Source organism: Adiantum capillus-veneris, chromosome 20 (assembly GCF_014529385.1).
Source record: "Adiantum capillus-veneris isolate H3 chromosome 20, ASM1452938v2, whole genome shotgun sequence".
In the NCBI taxonomy this organism is placed as follows: Eukaryota; Viridiplantae; Streptophyta; class Polypodiopsida; order Polypodiales; family Pteridaceae; genus Adiantum; species Adiantum capillus-veneris.
Window position 1 is genome coordinate 38,079,688 of NC_140950.1, and position 20,262 is coordinate 38,099,949.

Here is a 20,262-nt window from a genome sequence, read left to right on the forward strand (position 1 = left end):
GAACGAGGGCACCCCCAGTGCCTAGACACCTTGCATGTTTCCCAAATCTCATTAGTGCGTGTGGAGTGGATTCATGAGAGAATGACCAAAGCAAAAGCCTGCGGAAAGGACATCACCAACAAACAATGGGAGTATCCATGAGGCTACATACCAAAGATAGAGTACTCATGTATACCTAAACCATACTGTAAAATTTTTTCCTGATTTTATCTTTGTATTTGATAAAAGATATTTTCCTATTTTGTATTGGCTTTCCTTTAACTATATGTGATCAAAGGGTTGTCACTTTTGTACATGCCACATTGACGAGCATAGAACCACCATGGATTGTGCCATCATGGGCAACTTTGGACACATTTAGTGATGAAGTCAGGTACTATGGAACTATTGAAAGGATACTAAAGGTTAATTTTAGAACCTTTCATACCTTCATCTTCGAGTGCAAGTGGTTTGCAAATGTGTCTAGATGACATGAGAATGGCCTCTACATGGTGGAGTCTAGTGTGCATCACACAAGGTGGTATGACAATTTAGTTTTACCACGCAATTGTGAGATGGTGAGTGACAGCTACCTTTTTTATTGTTAATTTCTTGTAGCATTAGTTATACCAATGTTACTCGCTTTGATCTTCCCTTTTATAGGCCAGCTATATCCCAACAATCCACCAACCAAAATTTTGGTTCGTAATTCCCGTAACACCTCGGGGGAGAACCATTTTTTCCACTAATGAAGTGGAGACCATCTTCGACCCTCTTCCACCTCCAAATTTGGATGAGGTGGAAACAGAGGAGAGAGAGGTCGATGAATCAAGTCCGGTGGTGGCAAGTCTTAGAGAGGATGATTATCATGATGCTGAAGATGATGAGATGGAGGATGATGAGTTCAAATATGATGCTACCAATGCATCCACAAATGACAATTCCATTTCTCTCTTTATTGATTTAGGAGCCATGGGCTTAGAATTGGATGATGCTTCATGTAGGGATCTTTTGGAAGATGATTCTTAAACATTTTGCATACTTTAAATTATGCAAATTTTTGGTCATGTAATCCATTCATCTCTCTCTCTCCTACTCTTCCTCTCTCTTTGTGAACAATCCTCACTTATGTTAATCAAGTGACATTGATTTTTTTAGCTGTAACCAAGTGTAATATTATTATCCCCCCTCACTCCCCCCCCCCCCCCCCCCCCCCCCCCCCCCCCCCCCCCCCCTCTCTGTGTGTCTATCCCTCTCTCCCTCTTTCTCTTTCTTTCTCCTTGAAAATTTCATATAGTATTCTTTAATTTTCAATGAGAGGAGGGAAACACCAAAATGGGAGAGGGGGGGGGGGGAATGTTTAAGCCAGATTTTGAAAGTTTAGGTGCTAAATTTCCCCTCGAAAATAAGCGTGCTAATATCAACGGTAATAGATGAGGTAGTAAACGCAATAAGAATAGCGGAAATAGTCATGATAATAGTTCAAATACAAAAAAATCCCTGTCATGACAAGGATCATAAGGAGCAAGGCTCGACCAGGGGGGTCAGGGACCGGAGCTAGGGGATCGGAGTGGACCGGTGTGGACTGGGGATCCATACATATTGTGGCTAAGGCTAGGAGCCGGCCTATATTTAGGGTGGTAGGGAGGTGGATCCGGTATCTTAGTCTCCTAGGCCTTTCATTGGTTTTAGAGCTTAGGGGAGAGGAGAGACATGGAGGAGGGAAGGAGAAGGGTCGAGTTGCTTTGCATGCTCTCTCTCTCTCTCTCTCTCTCTCTCTCTCTCTCTCTCTCTCTCTCTCTCTCTCTCTCTCTCTCTCTCTCTCTCACTCACACACACACACACACATCGCTAGAGAGTCACATGAACATCCATACCTCAATTTGGTACTACTTCTCTTACCCGATCTGGAATTTTCTCCACCTCTTGTACAATTGGAGCCACCGTGATTGGCAACCTTGACATGGGAGCCACCCTATCTCTTTGCATCCACAAACCCTGGGTTCTTCCGGCATTGGTACACGTCTTTGCACCACTTTTGGTTCAACTCTCACCACTTCCATTTTCTTTGGCATGACAACATCTCGCAGACCTTGTTTGGCCTGCCGCTTCTTTAATAACTTTTTGGTCCTGTCTCTCACGAATTCCACCGCCTCGGCATACATCACATGCCAATCCATCTCCCCTTTGTCTCTGACCTCCTCATGCAGCCAATCAAAAAACTTATTCAATTTTCGAAAATCAACACTTTGAGTACCAGTTACCTCCATCAGCTCTCGCCAAAGGGCTTCAAATTCCCATATGAATGTTTGGAACCGTCCGTCAAGATTCTTCTTTAAACCGTCCAATTTTCTCTTTACCTTATGCATCTGCACCGCTGACACATACTGGCATCAAAAAGCCGCTTCCAAAGCTTCACAATTCAACTTTTCTTCTCCCAGTAGCCCATAAAACCACCGCTTTGCACTTCCCTGAACCAATAGCGGGAAAATATTTACTACACCTTGTTCCCTCGTCAACCTGTTTTCCAACACAAAATCCATAATCCTGCAACCAAATTTCCTCATCTTCCAACCTAGTGAAAGTAGGAAAATCCGATCGAGCCATCTTGCACCATATCTTCTCTTCTAAATTCTCCCTTTATATGCTCTCAAACCACAACTTTGTCTTCAAACAGAAGCCATCAGATAGCTCGTCAGTGGGGGCACTAAAAGATGGATATGGGGGAAGGAGAACACACCCGGACGATCGACAACAATCCACACAGATTTGGGCCCGTTTACGATTGTGCTATAGCACCACTCTCTCTTCCTCTCTCACACACAAAGAGGCCCGGGGAGGTACACACATATCCAACATTGGCACTGGATTGTCGGAATAGAGAAAAGAGAAGAAGGGGGGAAAGGGGACGAAACAACACCGGAAATAGGTAGGATTTGCTTCAATTATGGGAGAAAAACCTCATCTATACAACCATTAAATTCTTCTACAACCTGCATGGCATGGGGACCTCGAGCAACAAAGAAAAACTTGCAATCTCTAGCTTCACCGCTCGTGCGACTCTCCTAGAGCATGCCACAAAAACACCTATGGTAGCATCTTTGCTCCAAACTACTGTGCTTTCATCCTATCTTCAGAGCCTGGGAATACACCTCTGAGTCCACCTCTTCTGGGCCAAGGGCTCCTCCCTTGAGAAAAAAAACACCCGCTCTTCTTCTTCATCTTCTCCTTTTTGGCTCCCCAAGGGCTCGCCTTCCAAAACAATCCCGCACTCTCCCCAAACTCTCCCCAAGGGCTAGCACTCTGGCAGTGTGAGCCTCTTCTTCTTGCTATTTTTGGACCCTTTTTAATTTTTAGCACCACTTTTTTTGCATGCAACCCCCCCACCTGTCTTAGCCCCAAGTTCCATAGTTGGGGCGGCGCCACTATGGGTACCGCCTCTTATCAAAATATTTTTTGGCGCCTTTACGGCACGTGGGCGTGCCCCCCTGGGAAACTGCCACATCATCACCTTCCTCACGAGAAACGTCGACTGTGGCCATCGTTGAATGCCCAAAGCGCCACTAGCATAGAGTAGGACGCGCTCCTGTCATAGCCATGCTCCCAAGGAGCTCCCACGCCTTACGATGCCTAATGGGCTTTACCGCCCAACTCTTATACCCCTCCGAATTGCCCAGCCACTGCGCATATGGGACAATTCTCGGCCATGTCACGGCTCCTCGTGAGCCCCCTCCAAGCCTTCAACAGAAGTCAAAAACTCTTTTAAAAAATCTTCTCATATTCATTTTTTTCCTCCGCTTGTTCTGCCTACCAAGTGTCACCTGGTGATGCGATTGCGGAGTCGCAAAATCTAGCCAAAAGCTCACACGATTGGCTTTTCTTCTCCATGACCTTGCTGCACTTTAAGCATCTCCAAGACCCCGAACCGAGACTACAAACACGTGAAATTTCCATACACTACATAGGACCTTCTCAAACCCTTTCGAGGCCCAAAAAATGCCAGATGGCACGACTCCTCATGCGGTCATATCCAGTATTTTGTAGCTCTGATCAGCAATTTGAGAAGACGGGCATGCTCCAAAATTCGAGCACTACGTGTCTATACACTGACATTCCCTCGGGCCACCCATCCATAGTTGCCTTGTTTGACGAGGATCTGTAACACATTGCACCTTCAAACTCAAATATCTTGGGCTCTGCATCTCAATTTGATGAGCCATCTAGATGTTCTCCTTCAGTAACTCAAGCTCTACACATCTGGGTCAAAAACTAACACCTTGATCACCCTTCATCTTCCACCCTTTCAGGCCTTATCTGGAGCCTTTTTGGCCTAAATAACCACATGAATCATACATCTTAGCTGCTACTTGCCTGCACAGCCTCTTCCCATCTACTGTAGCCTTTGCCATGCATCTGTAAGCATACATATCACTGTATGTGCCCTTTGTTAGGGTCAACACGCTTTGGCTGCACCGCCGTCATGAAGTGCTCGATAACTATGGCATGCAAGAAGTGTGTGATCAATATTGTAAGCACAAGCATGGCTTAGTAGAAATAACCATAAGCACTAAATTTATGTTAAAGACACTATTTACAAATATCAAAGATAGGTTTGCAGATCACAATCACGCAAGACTTTGTGTTGTTGATGGCTTCTAAGGAAATTGTTTAAGCTATTATACATGCCCCTTTGACGAACAAGTTTGTTTTATGCGAGAAAGCTCTCTAACAAGGGTGTATAGCACCAAAGTTTTTATTAGCATAGCTCTCAAGGAGGGCATATCTCTTACCTTTCACGGCGGGTCGATAAGTACGTTTATATCCATGATTTCACAACTATCCAAATAAAGGACAAGCATGTGGTGATGCAAAGACAAGGCCTTTTGTTACCCTTGATGACAGTTGCCAAGGTTTGACATCATAACTCTTTCTTATTCAAGTAATTACTCGACAAGTTCCATAAGTACTAGAGTTAAATTTCCTTTTATCTGCAATTGCCTTAAGACGTATTATGGGACGAATGCTCCATATACAGCCATTTAAGAAACTGACTTGCGTATTCTATTGGCTATTATATTTTTGATGTCTCCTCCTTGTGCTACCTAACAGGAAAGGGAAAGCAAGGCTTTCAGGAGCACAACTCCATGCATTAGATGCATAATCACTTTAAAGTCCTTGTTGCTTGCCAAGGAGCAGAAAATATCAGTACACAAATCACATTGACATTCGTAGCTATGCTACGTCTTTCCCTGCCAAGGAAAGTGGTTATCGTAATCAATTGGCCAATCTAAGGATTATCCATATGATATACTTTTTGGAAAGGCCGACCATTTTTTTAAAACAAAATCTTGACAAGGTCAAATTTCTTTTGATATGACATGTAAATTGGCAAGAGTATCTGTTAGCTATGAGCACCAGAACTCCACTTATGTGAAGCAAGGATTTCCTTCCAGCATTTGGCATGACGGTTTCTAAAGTTTGGCATATGCTAGTACCATACAAACTTGGGGAAGTTTACCCAGATGTCTGCACGTTTTTAAATCACATGAGGGTGTATATGATATATAAGCTAACTCACTCAAGCAGTACATATGGCTATGAGCCAAATTCAAGAAAGCTACCAAAAACCTATCCACAAGTGGGCAGCAAGGCTAGTAAATTTCAAGTTCTATTTGTTTTTATCTATGTTTTACTTTTCATTTTGGAAAAGTTCTCTTTGTTGTGCAAAGCAAAGTGCTTGGGCAAACTCCATAAGAAGCTGTTGTACAAAGAAAAGTGCTTTGCCCAGCTTCATATGAAGCACGGTTTCTCTTATGTACCACGTTCTTCTTAATTGATTTCAGATAAATGATACTAACACGTATTTTTGGCACTACGTGGATATAAGCTCGCAGTTTATGCAATGCTGCATTGTGATGTATCAAATTCCAATGTAATTGTGCAAGGCACGTATACTACAGGATCAAATGGTTGCAACCATCATTGTCGCCAAGGGCAACACCTCTGTATGCATGGCATGCTCGTGACGTAGATCAACTTTTACCTCATTATTGTTAACACTTCTGTTATAACACTAACTACTCTGGCAAGGACAAGGTAAGCAACTAATTTCTTCAAACATTTTTTATGTTTAATCACATCCAAGGTGCCATACAGATGCACCCTGATACAGTCATGTTCACATACAGGGTAAGTCGGTCAAGATGTGCCTTACGGTTCCTCTCTCTCCAAGGGCATGGTATAAGTACACTTTTGTACGCCTACAGGATAATCTAAGATACATACATGGTCTGCACTGGTTATCTGCACGATACTTACAACACATTCAAAAGGATTTTTTCTCATTCCAACATTTTCTCTCTCTCTCTCTCTCTCTTTCCAACTTCTATGCGGGAAAGGTGAAACTAGGCATGATTTTGTTGAAGGCTTTCTATGTCAATACGGTAACAGGAAGGGCTATGAGCCAACAAGAAGGGCTAAGAGCCATCTATTACCACCTATTTTGGCATGGCTAAGAGTGTTGGCATGGCTAAGAGCCATTTGTTTGTAGTCCATCAGAGATTGATTTCAAGATCAAACACTTCTATCCGGTTAAGTACCTATTGATTATAATGGACAAGCAAGAGTCTTGCCATTAGTGACTTTTTGGGCATTATTTTAGCACTACACACTTTGAGTGTGACAACCAAGTTGATTTTTTGACAATCTTCACACTTGCGTTTTCAAGGAAGGAAGTCCACATACTGCCAAGGGGTACACTACAACACGGCATGCAGAAATTGGCACAAATACCGACAAAAAAAAATTAGTTTTAAAACTAAAAAGCATTGAAATAGGCCCCAGAAGAGACGCCGGTATCGTAACGTGGTATAAGTACCGATATATTAAGCGTCAAAATAAACCATGAAATGAGCATCAAAATACGCAATGAAGTAATACTATTTCATATTTTGACGTGGCTACCGAGGTCTACACCGACGCTTATACCGTACTCTGTACCGATGACCAAGCGTGTAATTTTCTTTTGGGCAGAGAGGGCTAGAAACTAATGCTGCATGTACTGCAGCAAAAGAAAATAGCCCTCTCTGTCCAAAGGAAGAGTGTACAAGCAATCGCACTCCACCTACAAGCTGAGACTAAAGAGCAAGTGTATGGCAATTAGCAAAATTGTAAGAAAAACATAACCACAAAATCAAAAGCTTGATCATGGAATAACGGCATCAAGATTTTATAACCATAATTAAAACATGAGTCAAAAACTGCAAAACCATAAACATAACCTACTTGCCATACCATAACCATTTCCATAACTTGCTAGTCATACCATAACCATAACAACCATACCATCATTGCACAACTATAACCATAACCATAACTATCACATGATTGCCATACCATCATAGAAAAACCATAAGCGTAACTTGACTGCCAAATCTTAACCATAACATCTATGCCATACCATAAACATAAGCACTACAAAAATGTACATATTTAAACAATCATTGAGTGAGAATATCCTCATGGTAATGCCTCCCAGTCGACGTTCTCTCCCTCCTCCTGTAGCTTGTACCCATACTTCTCTTCTCGGCATGTCCGAAGATGCTTCACGGCAACTTCCTATGAAATTATGGTTTAATCATTAGATAAATCTTTAAATAAAATATATATATTTGATAACTTAAAGAATACGTATAATACTTACAAACTCATGTCCAAGCGTACTTTAGCCTCCACTCCCAAGAAGTGACGCTCCAGCAAACTCCAAACGTGCTCTAGTTGCATCTCTCTGCTGTGGAAATCTCTGAGGATTGTCTTGTGTCTCTCGTGAAATCCCATCCCACTCCTCTACGTCCAACCATGCCGGCTTGGAACTGCCGTCAATGTACCTATCTCTCGCCTCTGACCAACGGTGTGACATTGTGGACTTCGTCACACTCAAAATCCAGGGGTTTTGAGATTGGATCGTATCCCTCTACGAGACTGTACTCTTTGTGAATGGCCTCGATGATGTAATTCTTTCTTTCAGCATCGAGGTTATCCCAAACCTCCATCACAAACCAAACTGAATCCCACAGAGCTGCCGAATCCTCTATCACATGGCCTTTTTGACCCTATCCGCCACAAGAGTCTCATCCCTGCTTTTGTACATTTTGCTATGATCATGATCATGTGATCTCCAAGGTGTACGTGGTGTGCCAATCAGTGAACTATCTACTGAAGAGAGTGGTGGATGCTCTCTTGTTGCTGTGGCCGCATTGGTAGAACCACTACCACAGCAATCACCACCTCCAAAACGACACCTACCTCGTCTCGAGGATGAATCACCCGTTGGTGTAGGGGGCACAAGAGTCCTAGGCATAGGGGGCACACTAGACTGAGGTGTGGGGCCGCTCGTTGTAGGGACCACACTAGTCCCGGGTGTACGCTCGGCTATAGTAGGTCTAGAGGGACCTGTTGCGCAAAGATGTTGTGCCATCGTGATCTGCTCTATTGTGAACTGAGACAAAAACGAGCCCATCTGCTTGGGTGACATGCCGGCCGGAGTGACAGGAAAACTAAAACTAGGAGAGTATGGCTCATTGTCATTGGCCACGGCTAATCATACACAAACAACACCCACAAAATATGTTAGCTTATAAAAGAAATGCTTAATCAATACAAATAACAAATCAATGAAGCTGCTACACAAATGAATGCATCTAAAGTGTATTGTAGATTAATAAAAATAGTTTTACAAAAGAGTTCCTAACAAAAAACATTAGTTAATCCCTCATCCTCTATGAGATCTGATGCACCAAAGATGTCTTTCTCAATCTATACTTCTGCATCTTTGTCATCGAACTCTACTTCTCTGTAGCTCTCTCCATCAACTTCAATATTTTTGACACCTCATCTCTAGGTTCAGACAATTTCTCACTGATGACATCCACCTCAAGATCTAAACTAAAAGTTTTTGTCGGCCCTGCACTTTGTTCATGAATCACCTCTTCAACCTCAACATCCAATCCTTCACACACTTTCTTGCTATGTGGAGTAACTTGAACGACATAGAGCCGGCAGGGTTTAGACAGATCATTCTCATCATTTTCTGTCCACAGTGGATCGTGTATGAACACAACTTGTTCACAATGTTGCAGATGTACGAATGTATCTCGTGCATTTGTCCACACCCGCCTAGATTTCACTTATGCACAGTTGCATTAAGGCCACTGGTAATAACTTTGAACCATTTGACATCAAAGATAAACATATGAAACTTTCTAAAGCTAATCTTCAAGATGTCTTTAATGTATCCAAAGTATTCAAGATGGCTAGTCTCTGTATTCTCATCCTTGGCACTACTCCTACTTTCTTGGATGAAGCTTGATCTAACACCACCATCTAAAAAGTGACCCTTTCTTCGTCGATCTGTTTCACTCTGAAGTGTTTCCCATGCGACCAAAAAGCTCCATATTTGTGATACTGCAGCCACAAAATTGAAACATACTAAAAGTTATTAAAGCAATGTGATCATGTGGAGCTCAAAAAGGAAGTTGTGAAATATACATGCCAATTGCAACCCCTTGACATCTCCTCTTCCTCTTCAGTAATCAACACTTCATTCCTCTTTGCCTCTAAGATTATCGCATCTAACCACCACCCAGTTGGAAAGTCATACAATTTTTGAAGATGATCTATAAAAGGAAGGTTTCTAGTGGCACGGTTGCGCTTAAATTGAAGGCGATCTCTCAAGCGTTGTTGTTTTTTTCCTTCGTACCTCTCTAGCCACTTTTGCATGATGTCTGAGTTGAGAAGGAAAAATATCATAACCTTTTCTCGCATTGTGATGTCCATCTTCCTAACGATTCATTGTCCCTGTGGCTCATCCCTTGTCACCTTGACGTTGACCTCAGTAGTCCACATTCGGGGTATCTTTGGATCAATTAACATAAAAAATTCACTAATGAGGACAAGAGACTCTTGTACAAGTAATCCTTCGGCCATGCTACCCTCGAGACAAGCCCTTTGAAGAACAAACCCCTTTAAAGTCTTCAAAAATCTCTCTAGGAAGAACATCCACTAGCTATGGACCACCCCATCAACTGCAACTTCATCGACCACATGCACAAGTACATGCATTTGGATGGTAAGAATGTTTGTTGGAAAGTACTTCTCCACCATGCACACTGCTTCAATAGCATTTAAGTGTGTTGCATCGATGTTGTCTTCTCTTATCTCTTTTGAACTGATCCAATGTACCAACTCACTAATTTTGTAGATTTTTCTTCTAATGTCATGTGTCAAACAACCCTTTATGGCAATTGGTAAGATGACTTGTAAAAGCCAAATATAGTGGGACTTAAGACCATTGAGATTTTCATCTCTCGTAAAAGTGGTTTTCAAACATCGCATGCACCCTATGGGACTATTCAATGAAGATATAGTCTTCTTCACTTGTCGCCCTTATGCACGATGCAAAACCCATGGACCTTTTGGTATAGCCACTTTCCATTGGATTTAAGTCGAGGCCACATCTATGGCATATGTTCGACCCACAGCCTGCAGGTCATCTCTTTGGGCATTACTCTCCCTTTTTTCAGTGATGGTTTTCCATATGATCTCCCCCACATTCTTGAATATGTGCATTGGGTCAAGAAAATGATTAATCAGCAGGTCACTCCAGTACGAGAGTTCATGGAAAATAGAAATTCTTTTCATTCGAGGTAGCATCCAATCTCCCCTCTCCAGCCACATGTTTTTCCAATCGCTCACTTTCAGTGGATGCATGTCATATTTTCATATGTTTGGTCCACGTAGCTCATGTACTTCAGGAAAAATTCTACCATGCTCCTCGTAAAATGTCTTGCTCAAATGCTCAGAGCGGCGAAAGCCAAGTCGAGGACCACATTTTGGACATGCATGAGTGCCCGAGTAACTCAAGCCTGCAACATCAAAAAATTAAAATATAAAAGCGTTGGCATAGCCAGGAATCACATGTGTGTGAGGGTTTTGAAGGCACTTACCTAAGCACTCACCGAAGCCCGGACAATTGTGCATGGTCCACATGAGGATTCCTTGCACATGTACATTCTGTTGTCCGATTGGTTGGGACGTATCAACCACATCGATTCTTGTCCACAAGTTTTGGAGCTCTTCTATAAGTGTGCCAGATAGACATCCATGTTCTTTGCTTTGTAATTTCCTGGGATGATCAATGACAACAACAGATGGACCTTCTTGATAGGGAGCCATAGTGGAATATTATAATTAACCGAAAAAATAGGCCACATGCTCCATAATGAACTCTGTAACCTGAATGGGTTTACTCCGTCCATTGCCAGACCAAAGCAGATACATCGAGGCTCGTTCTTAAATGTAGACCAACTTTCCTCTATGTGCTTCCATGCACAAGAGTCAGTAGGTACCCACATCACATCATATGTCGATCTGGTATTTGAGTTCAATGTCATCAAAGAGGATATGGACTTGCACCTGAACATGCTCTTTATTCTTGGAATGATAGGAAAGTGTCGAAGGACCGTTTCAGGGATACATTTTCCTTGTGTGTCCTCCGTGTACCTATTTGATCCACAATTGGGACATTGTTCCAAGTTTTCATACTCTTTGCAAAAAAGTATACAATCATTAGGACATGCATGTATTTTGTGATAATCCAAGCCCAAATTAGTAAGAAGCTTTTTAGCGGTTGGATGGGTAGGGCGCATGTGATTCCCTTCTGGTAATATTTGCTCATTGAGCAACTTGTCATTACATGAACAAGTCAACCCTTTGATCACTTTATATGAACTGTAATTTGCACTTTATCATGCTCAGGATACAATGTATTTACCTGAAAATCTTTGTGACTCAGGCGTCAAATCAATTGTAGACAGACTGTAAATTAAGCATTGCCAATGCGGTACGGAGAACTAAGATTTTTGCACTAGTGTAGAGCGGCTTGCGTGCAAGACTTTGCATCATCTCACCCTCTTTATCGTTGCTATCATGCCACTGATATGAACGGGATGGTTGAGGTTGGTCCATAGTACTGCGTTCAATGTTGTCGCCTTTGACAATGTTGATTTTTGCAAAGTCCACCCAAGGTTACATGTGAAATACTACTTGCATTTCACTAATTTTATATCAGTGTTCCTACGCCTTTGCAGGAGGGAAATTTGGGATAGGATGCACAAACTATATTATCCTCCATTTTTGCCCTTAAGAGAAATGACCAAGTCATGTAGGAGCCAAGCAATTTGGGTTGTGGTGTCCAAAATAAGGTTCTGCATTATGCAATTATAGACCCACTTGTAGGGCTTATTTGTCATAATTATCAATATGTAATTCTCCTAAATGATTTTCTCATGTTAAACTGATCATTTAATATGGGGAAGTGCCAGGGGAGAAAAAGCTAGAATATTGGTTAAGCTAGCAGACCATCCATAGTAGGGATCCAAAGGAGGGAAAATAAGGATCCAAAAGGGGGGCCATCTGCAAAAGAGAAATGTTCAACAATGGGCTTAAAAGACCCTAAGGTTCAGCCCGGTTAGACTCCCAAAATGCTAAGGTTCCAAAATTCAAAGGTTGTGTCCAAAGGTCAAACATTAGGGGAATTGGATGCTTTGTGTGTGTCACAAAAAGTCTTCATAATCCCTACATAGCAGGGGGCAAGCCTTACAATTAGGGGATGAGAGAGAAACTCACACACACACACACAAGCTCCCTTTACACAAAGGGAATGAGGGACACATGTCAGCTCCCTAGCCCAGATTCCCTCAAGGTGTTCCCAATTCCTATTGGATGGCCTTGGAGGTGGACCAAGGAGAATTAAGCTAGAAAAATCTAGTTTAATTAATTTAAAAACACTTAATTGTTGGAATTAGGGTTGCAGAGAAATGCACAGAGCTTGGAGAAGACGAAGGAAGCTCCACGCACACAATAGAGAGTGTGTTTCTTAGTGTGTAATGGGAAGATAGATAGCCCTAGAGTGATGGGCGTATATACAATGCTCGGGGAAAAAAACCTCCTAAAACATGAGTAAAGGGCAGTGCCATGCCCTGAGGACATGATTAGTCCACAAAGGGGAGTAAGCCCAAAGCTTTGCGGAAAGCTTCAAGATTTTCACGAGACAATGCCTTTGTGAAAAGATCGGCAAGGTTGTCCTGTGTTGGCACATAAGCCAAGTTGATCTCTCCTACTGAGAGCCTCTCCCTGACATAGTGGTAACGCACCTCAATGTTCTTTGTGCGAGCATGAAAAACTAGGTTCCTTGAAACGCGAATGCACTCTGAGTGTTGGTGTAGATAGTGTTGGCAGTGTCCTGTCCAACACCCAAATCAGCCATAAGGCGTCTTAGCCATATACACTCAATCGTAGCTGTGAAGGCTGCCCTTTACTCAGCCTCACAACTGGAAGTGGCCACACTAGGTTGCTTCTTTCTCAACCATGATATACATGAACTGTCAAGCATGAAACAAAAACCACTTGTGGACACTCGCATGTCAAAACAACCAGCCCAATCTAGGTCCTAAAAAGCATGTAAGTCTAGCGGCAATGATCCCCCCTTGGGATAAAACAAGCCAAGATGTAAAGTGCCACTAAGGTAGTGGAAAATCCTCTTGACAGCCTGCCAATGCTTAGACCCTGGGCTATGCATAAATATGCTGACTTGTGAGACTGCAAATTGAATATCTGGCCTCGTGTTGCATACATAATGAGGTAGCCAATAGCATTTTGGTAAAGAGTGGCATCAGCAGGATCGCCAGCATCATGTAGACTCAACTTCAAACCTGTTTCCATGGGAGTGGCAATAGGTTTGCAATCCTCAAGTACAAACCTACATAGCAATGTCTCTATGTAACTTTTCTGACACAAGGCAATATCACCATTACACTGCTTAAATTGTATACCAAAGTAATGATGCAACAACCCCAAATCTTTCATCTTGAAAGTATCATTTAAATCAGCCTTAAATTCGACAATATGTCTCTCGTTTGGTCCAGTGATCAACAAATCATCAACATAAAGAACCACAATGAGAAGTACATCACCCTCACGCTTTACATACAATATGCTTTCTGCTGGACTGTTATGAAAGCCTCATTTAACCAAATGAGTGTCAGCTTTCTCATACCAAGCACGAGGAGATTGCTTCAACCCATAAAAAGCCTTCTTACATCTGCACACTTTGTCCTCTTTTCTTTTTATGACAAAATCGCGAGGCTGCATTACATAAACTTCCTCAAATATGTCACCATTCAAGAAAGCAGTAACAATTTCTAATTGATGTACATCCCAACCAAAATGAGCTGCCAATGCACATAGAAAATGCACAGTAGTCATACGACAACTGGGAGAAAAAGTCTCTTCATAATCTATGCCTTTTTGCTATGCATAACCCTTTGCAACAAGTCGAGCCTTATGGCGATCGATCTCACCATCCGGCTTGCGTTTCAACTTGTAAACCCACTTTGTACCAATGGCCTTTTTGCCAAGAGGAAAATCACATAAATTCCATGTGTCATTTTCTATAAGTGCATCATATTCTGATTGCATGGCAGCCATCCAATTTTTTGAATTTTGTGCTTCATCAAAAGACAGAGGTTCCTCAACATCATGGAAGCTAGACACAGCCAAAGCATAACAATCTGATGCATAAGATGCATGGCAAGATCCTGAATGAGTACGACTAGACAAAGGTGCATCCAATTTACTGTCACGCAAAGTGTGCACCAGCCATTTTGGCATACCTCTAGCCTGCTCATTTTCAGCCCTTTCCTCATCAAGTACATCATGTACATCTACATCAGTAATAGGCTGATCTAAAACATTTTCAAAAACCCCCATAGACTGTACATTTTACTCATTGGAACTTACATTCGTATTTCCACCACTGAAAAGAGGCAATAAAGTGTCATAAATGTCCTGTGAGCTTACATTACTGTCTCTAGTACATGACAGCAAGGGCTGAACAGAATCTTCTACAAACACTACATCTCCTGAAACTAGAATAAGCTTTGTTTGTGGATGATATAACCTGTAACCTTTGCTTTCAGCACTATAACCAACAAAAATACATTTGACAACCTTATCATCCAATTTTCTGTGCTGCACTTGTGGCACCAAAGCATATGCCAAACAGCCAAAAACACGCATGTGCTGAATAGAAGGGTTTCTATCATGCCATGCTTGATATGGAGTAATAGACTACAAAGATTTCGTAGGACACCTGTTTAGTACATAATTGGCACACATGATGGCCTCAAGCCAAGAAGAATGCAGCAAAGCTTGACTTTTGACCATACATCGTGCCATTTCCGTAAGTGACCTTTTTTTCTCTCATCAACACCATTTTGCTGAGGTGTATAAGGCACTATACATTGGTTTTTTATCCCACGACTAGCCAGAAATGCATTAAATTCACGAGACATATACTCCTTCCCTCGATGGGAACGGAGGGTGTCCATAGTACATTTCAAGACATTTTCAACCAGAGCCAGAAATTGTTTGAAGCACATAAAAACTTCAGACTTCGCTTTAAGAGGAAATACCCATGCATGCCTGGAGTAATCATCAATGAAAGTCACAAAGTACAGGTAATTGCCCAAGGAAGGAGTTTGCATTGGCCCACAAACATCACTATGCACAAGCTGCAACCTGCATGTACGTGGCCTGAACTAAACCATCCTTTGGAAACTTAGAACGCTGCATCTTACCTAAAATACAGGCTTCACAAACATGTTTGACAGGTGCTTCAAGAGGCGACAAAGAAGCAACCATATCAGATTTTTGTAAACGCAACAAACTGGCAAAATTCAGATGACCAAAACGTGCATGCCAAAGTTTCGGATCTGAAATAGCCCTTGAATCTGCAACAGCATTTGCAAAATTTTGTCCACACTTGTCATACAAAGTGATCTTATACAGCCCATGACACAAAAGGCCAGATGCAACGATTTCATCACCAAAACTGAGATCATGAACTGTACATCTGTCATCCATAAATTTGACTACAAGTCCAAGTCTAGCAAGTGTGGATACACACAAGAGATTCTTCTTGATCCCAGGTACATAGAGTGCATCAACAAGTGTGAAGGAACTACCATCTGCAGCAAGTAAGCACAATCTTTCCAACTCCCAAGTGACTGAATTCCCATGAGGGATAGACTCGAGAGAGGTAAACAATTCACAATGTGAGGTAATGTGCTTTGTAGCAACACTATCAAAGTACCAAACATGTGAATCTGCAGCAACTGACAAGCATGCATCATGGACAGCAAGATTATAAGTGCACTCTGCGCTAAAAGCCCATTCTGCATCAACATCAGTGTTGCGGGAGCGACTCACACACCCATGAGGTGCATGCAAACACTACCTAGATCAACATAATGTCAATCGAGGACACAGATGACACGATAGGCACACGGAGGAAATCTCTTTAGCTTGTCAGACTGAGACCATCCTACACATACAACACTCTGGAAGGCCAACTAAACCACAATCAAGAACCTCACTGCTCTCAACTACACCACCTAGCCACATACACACATACGGAAGGTAACTCACCTAATCATGCCAGATTCATATGAAACTTAAGGAACACCATCCCCTCACTAGGATACACTTGTCCCTAAGCTTCTACACTCAAAACCCTCACTCTAAACCCATATGCGGAAAATGCGTAGGATCACAGAGTAGAATTTTGAAAGTGCCCAAAACTGAAATTTATGAGTACCTATGCGTAGCTTATGTCGCCACGATTCTATAGACTACTAGCACACAGAAAACAGACATAGTTTGATACACTTACGGCCACAAATAGCTCGTAGATGCGTTGGCGTGTGCGCTTCGTCTCGCGTGGAATGCTTGGCGTTGTCGCGTAGCTCTCCTCGAGCCTACAACAATGGTGCAGTCGGATCTCCAATGTGTTGAGCGAGCCGGGCGTAGCGAGAGGATAAAGCTCACGCTCACTCTCTTTCTCTCTCACACACAGTAGACGACAGCGCTAAAGTTTTGATTATGAAAAAAGTCTCCTTTACAAAATGACCTAGGTACCTTATATACTAAGGCTACCTTAGGTTTAACCAAAAATGGGGTTGAAAGGGTCCAATGGCTTTGTATTTACAATTTGGAAGTGCCATTGCACCCCAGCTTCTGAGACTAGAATAACTACAAATGACATTAATAGCCATAATCCGCAACATTTCATAACTCACAAAAGATAAGACTTTGGTACGAAACTTGAGTTATGTTGTGTTGTTGACCCAGCACGGGCGGTCAAAAATCAACAACATAGTCTCCTTTCATAGAAGACTAAACAATGGCTACATTTGTAGTGGAACCAGCATTTGCAGTGGAACCACCCTCCTTCTTCTTAGCCTCTTTGGCCTTCAACTTAGGACACGACATGATCAACTGATCATTAGCTCTACAATAATGGCAACGTATCTTCTTTTTGCCCTTATCACCAAAATTTTCAGACGAATTGCTGCCAACAGAAGCATCAGGAACAAATTTTTTTTCACTCGCAGCAGAACCATAAGAAGTGGCTGCATTACTGTTACCACTCTTTCTTTGAGAAGCAATAAAAGCCTATTCAACTGCACGCTGTCTAGTCTTGTCTTTTCTGGAAAGTGACTCTTGCAACAGCAATGTGCATAATGCATCAAACTTGACAACTTGTGGATTTCATTGGGTCATAAGTCTCCAAGTACTAGCAAAAGTCTGGTAAGAATCTGGTAAGGCATCAAGAACAGTCTGCACAAGGGAACTGTCTGAAATGACTTCACCTACAAAAATAAGCTGCGCATTGATATCCTTGATACTAGTAAGGAAAGTGTCCATATCATCTTCCTCATGCATAATCTTTGACTCCAGCTCTTTATGCAGCAAAGTAATTTTAGCCTCATTGCGACTTGCATAAAGACCAGCCAAAATATCCCAAGCTTGTTTTGCAGATTTTGCTAAATGGATGTGAGGAACAATCGTGCGCTTCACAGACAACGCAATCAATGCAAGAGCCTACGCATCCTTAACATCCCAATGAGCTTGTTCTGCTTTAGGTAAAACAACTCTAACAGTAGCAATCCTTGCAGCAAGACCTGCAACATCCTCAACATCTCCTACATCCTCAGAACCAAGACGTACATCAATGCCCCGCACAATATTCTAGACGCCCTTTGACACAAGAACGTGTTGCATCATATAAGCCCACATAGGGTAATTGTCCCCATCCAACTTGTCCTGAGCAACAAACATCTTGAATGCATCTGTGTTGTTGTTGTCAGCCATGGTAAATGCTGCACCTGATGTGAAAACTGCCCGAAAATAGGAGAAATGGAGCGATAACAACACGTGCTATATAGCGCAAACCGTAGAAGACTACAAGGCACCTGTTATGCAAAAAACGACACTGACAAAAAATTTGCACAAAATGAGGAAATTGCCTGTGCAGACCTGCCTGTAGTGAAAACGGAGGCCGAAATGAGCCCGAATCGAAAATTTGAGCAGACTGAGCTTCTCGAGTTTTCCCAAAATATTTGTTGACCTACGAACGCTCGCCAAACCTCACTGAAATGGGAGAAAGTGAGCAGGCGTGTGCTGGAGCAACTAGCGACTAAGCCCGAGAGGATGCAACCTGCTCTGATACCAATTGTTGGAATTAGGGTTTCAGAGAAACGCACACAGCTTGGAGAAGTTGAAGAAAGCTCAAGGCACACAATAGAGAGTGTGTTTCTTAGTGTGTAATGGAAAGATAGATAGCCCTAGAGTGATGGGTGTATATACAATGCTCGGGGGGAAAAAACCTCCTAAAGAGGGAAAAAATGCCCTGGCGGTTCTAGTGTGTTCACACACATCACTACCACATGTATATGGTAACATTAATAAAGCACCAATAAGAATTAAGCTCTCTAGAAGACTATTGGACAGTCTCCCAAGGGGTCCAATCAGCATTCAGCAGCCCAATGGCTTGCCTGATTCCTATTGGCCAGGAGGCAAAGAGGTTCAATGAGAGTTTAGTTGAATTAAATAATTACCTAAAGCTCTCATAAAAGGGGAAAGGGTGAAATCATGTTAACCTATCATGCTTTTTCATGTCCCGGACAATGGTAACTAGCACAATTTTGACATATGCTATCTAGTACAATAACTTGAGCTACATCTCCAAGATCTATGACATATGATATATCAATAGAAAGCACTTGAAACAAGGAATCCAAATGTACAACCTCCGACAAATTTTGATATTATTTGTAAGAATTTTACCGAACGCCCAACTTTTTGAAGATGTGCTAACTTGAAACTACTAACTAGCACAAAAAGCGCGACAGGTTAACATGGTTTCACCCGAAAGGGGGACACATGTCAGAACGCTATCACTTATGCTCCTAAATTCCCATTGACTAGGCGTGGGGGAGGTCCAATAGGATTTTAGCATGAGCATTTAGCAAGGGGGGTCGACCAAGAGAGGGAGTGGGCTGATTTTTGCAAGGTATTATCACACACACACTCACACAATCTCATGTGTGAAGCAAAGAAGACTCTCTCTCCTTCTCAAGAATTAATGGAAAGCTTACCACCTACTCCAAGCTTGTGAGAAGGGAGGCCTACACCAACAACTCTTGGCTTTGTGATGCAAATCCAACCAAGATCCAAGCTTCAATGCATGCTCATATCCTCTGCCATGCTAACTACTAAGATAAGCTATGCTAGTATGAGTGATTATGTGAGGAGATGTACGTCTTTATCGTTAGAATACTCCTTCTTCCTCTCAATCTACTCTCATACACCGCTAGCTCTCGCCATCATCCTTCGAAGGTGTGTGATGTCTTGGGTCTGAGACCATGAGAGAATTGATGTTGTGTTTGATAAGTGGTTTGCTTAGTGCACGAAGTTTCCATCTTCATTGCACTAGCTAGTATTGAAGGAACACAAAGAATTGTATGGTAAAATGTCTCTCTTGATGGGAGAAACCATAATACAAAGCCTTTTGGAGGGGGTATCGGCTCCATGCAAATCCAGCCCTCAAATGTTGTCAATTACTTAATTTCTTTCTCTTTCGAAGTATTTTTCATGCTATCTAGCTAGGTGTTATGATTTTTGTTGCTCTCTCCACCCAAGCGCTCTTGTTAATGTCATTAGGAATCTATTCTAATGAAATGCTCACTATGTTCATGCTATTTTCCTCTACACACAAGTTACTAGGCCATTAAATGTTACATTGGTATCAGAGCACAACGTTTCTCTTTTCTTGCTCAAGAAGGGAGGTCCTCAAGCTAGCTATAAATGGTTGATACTATTAAT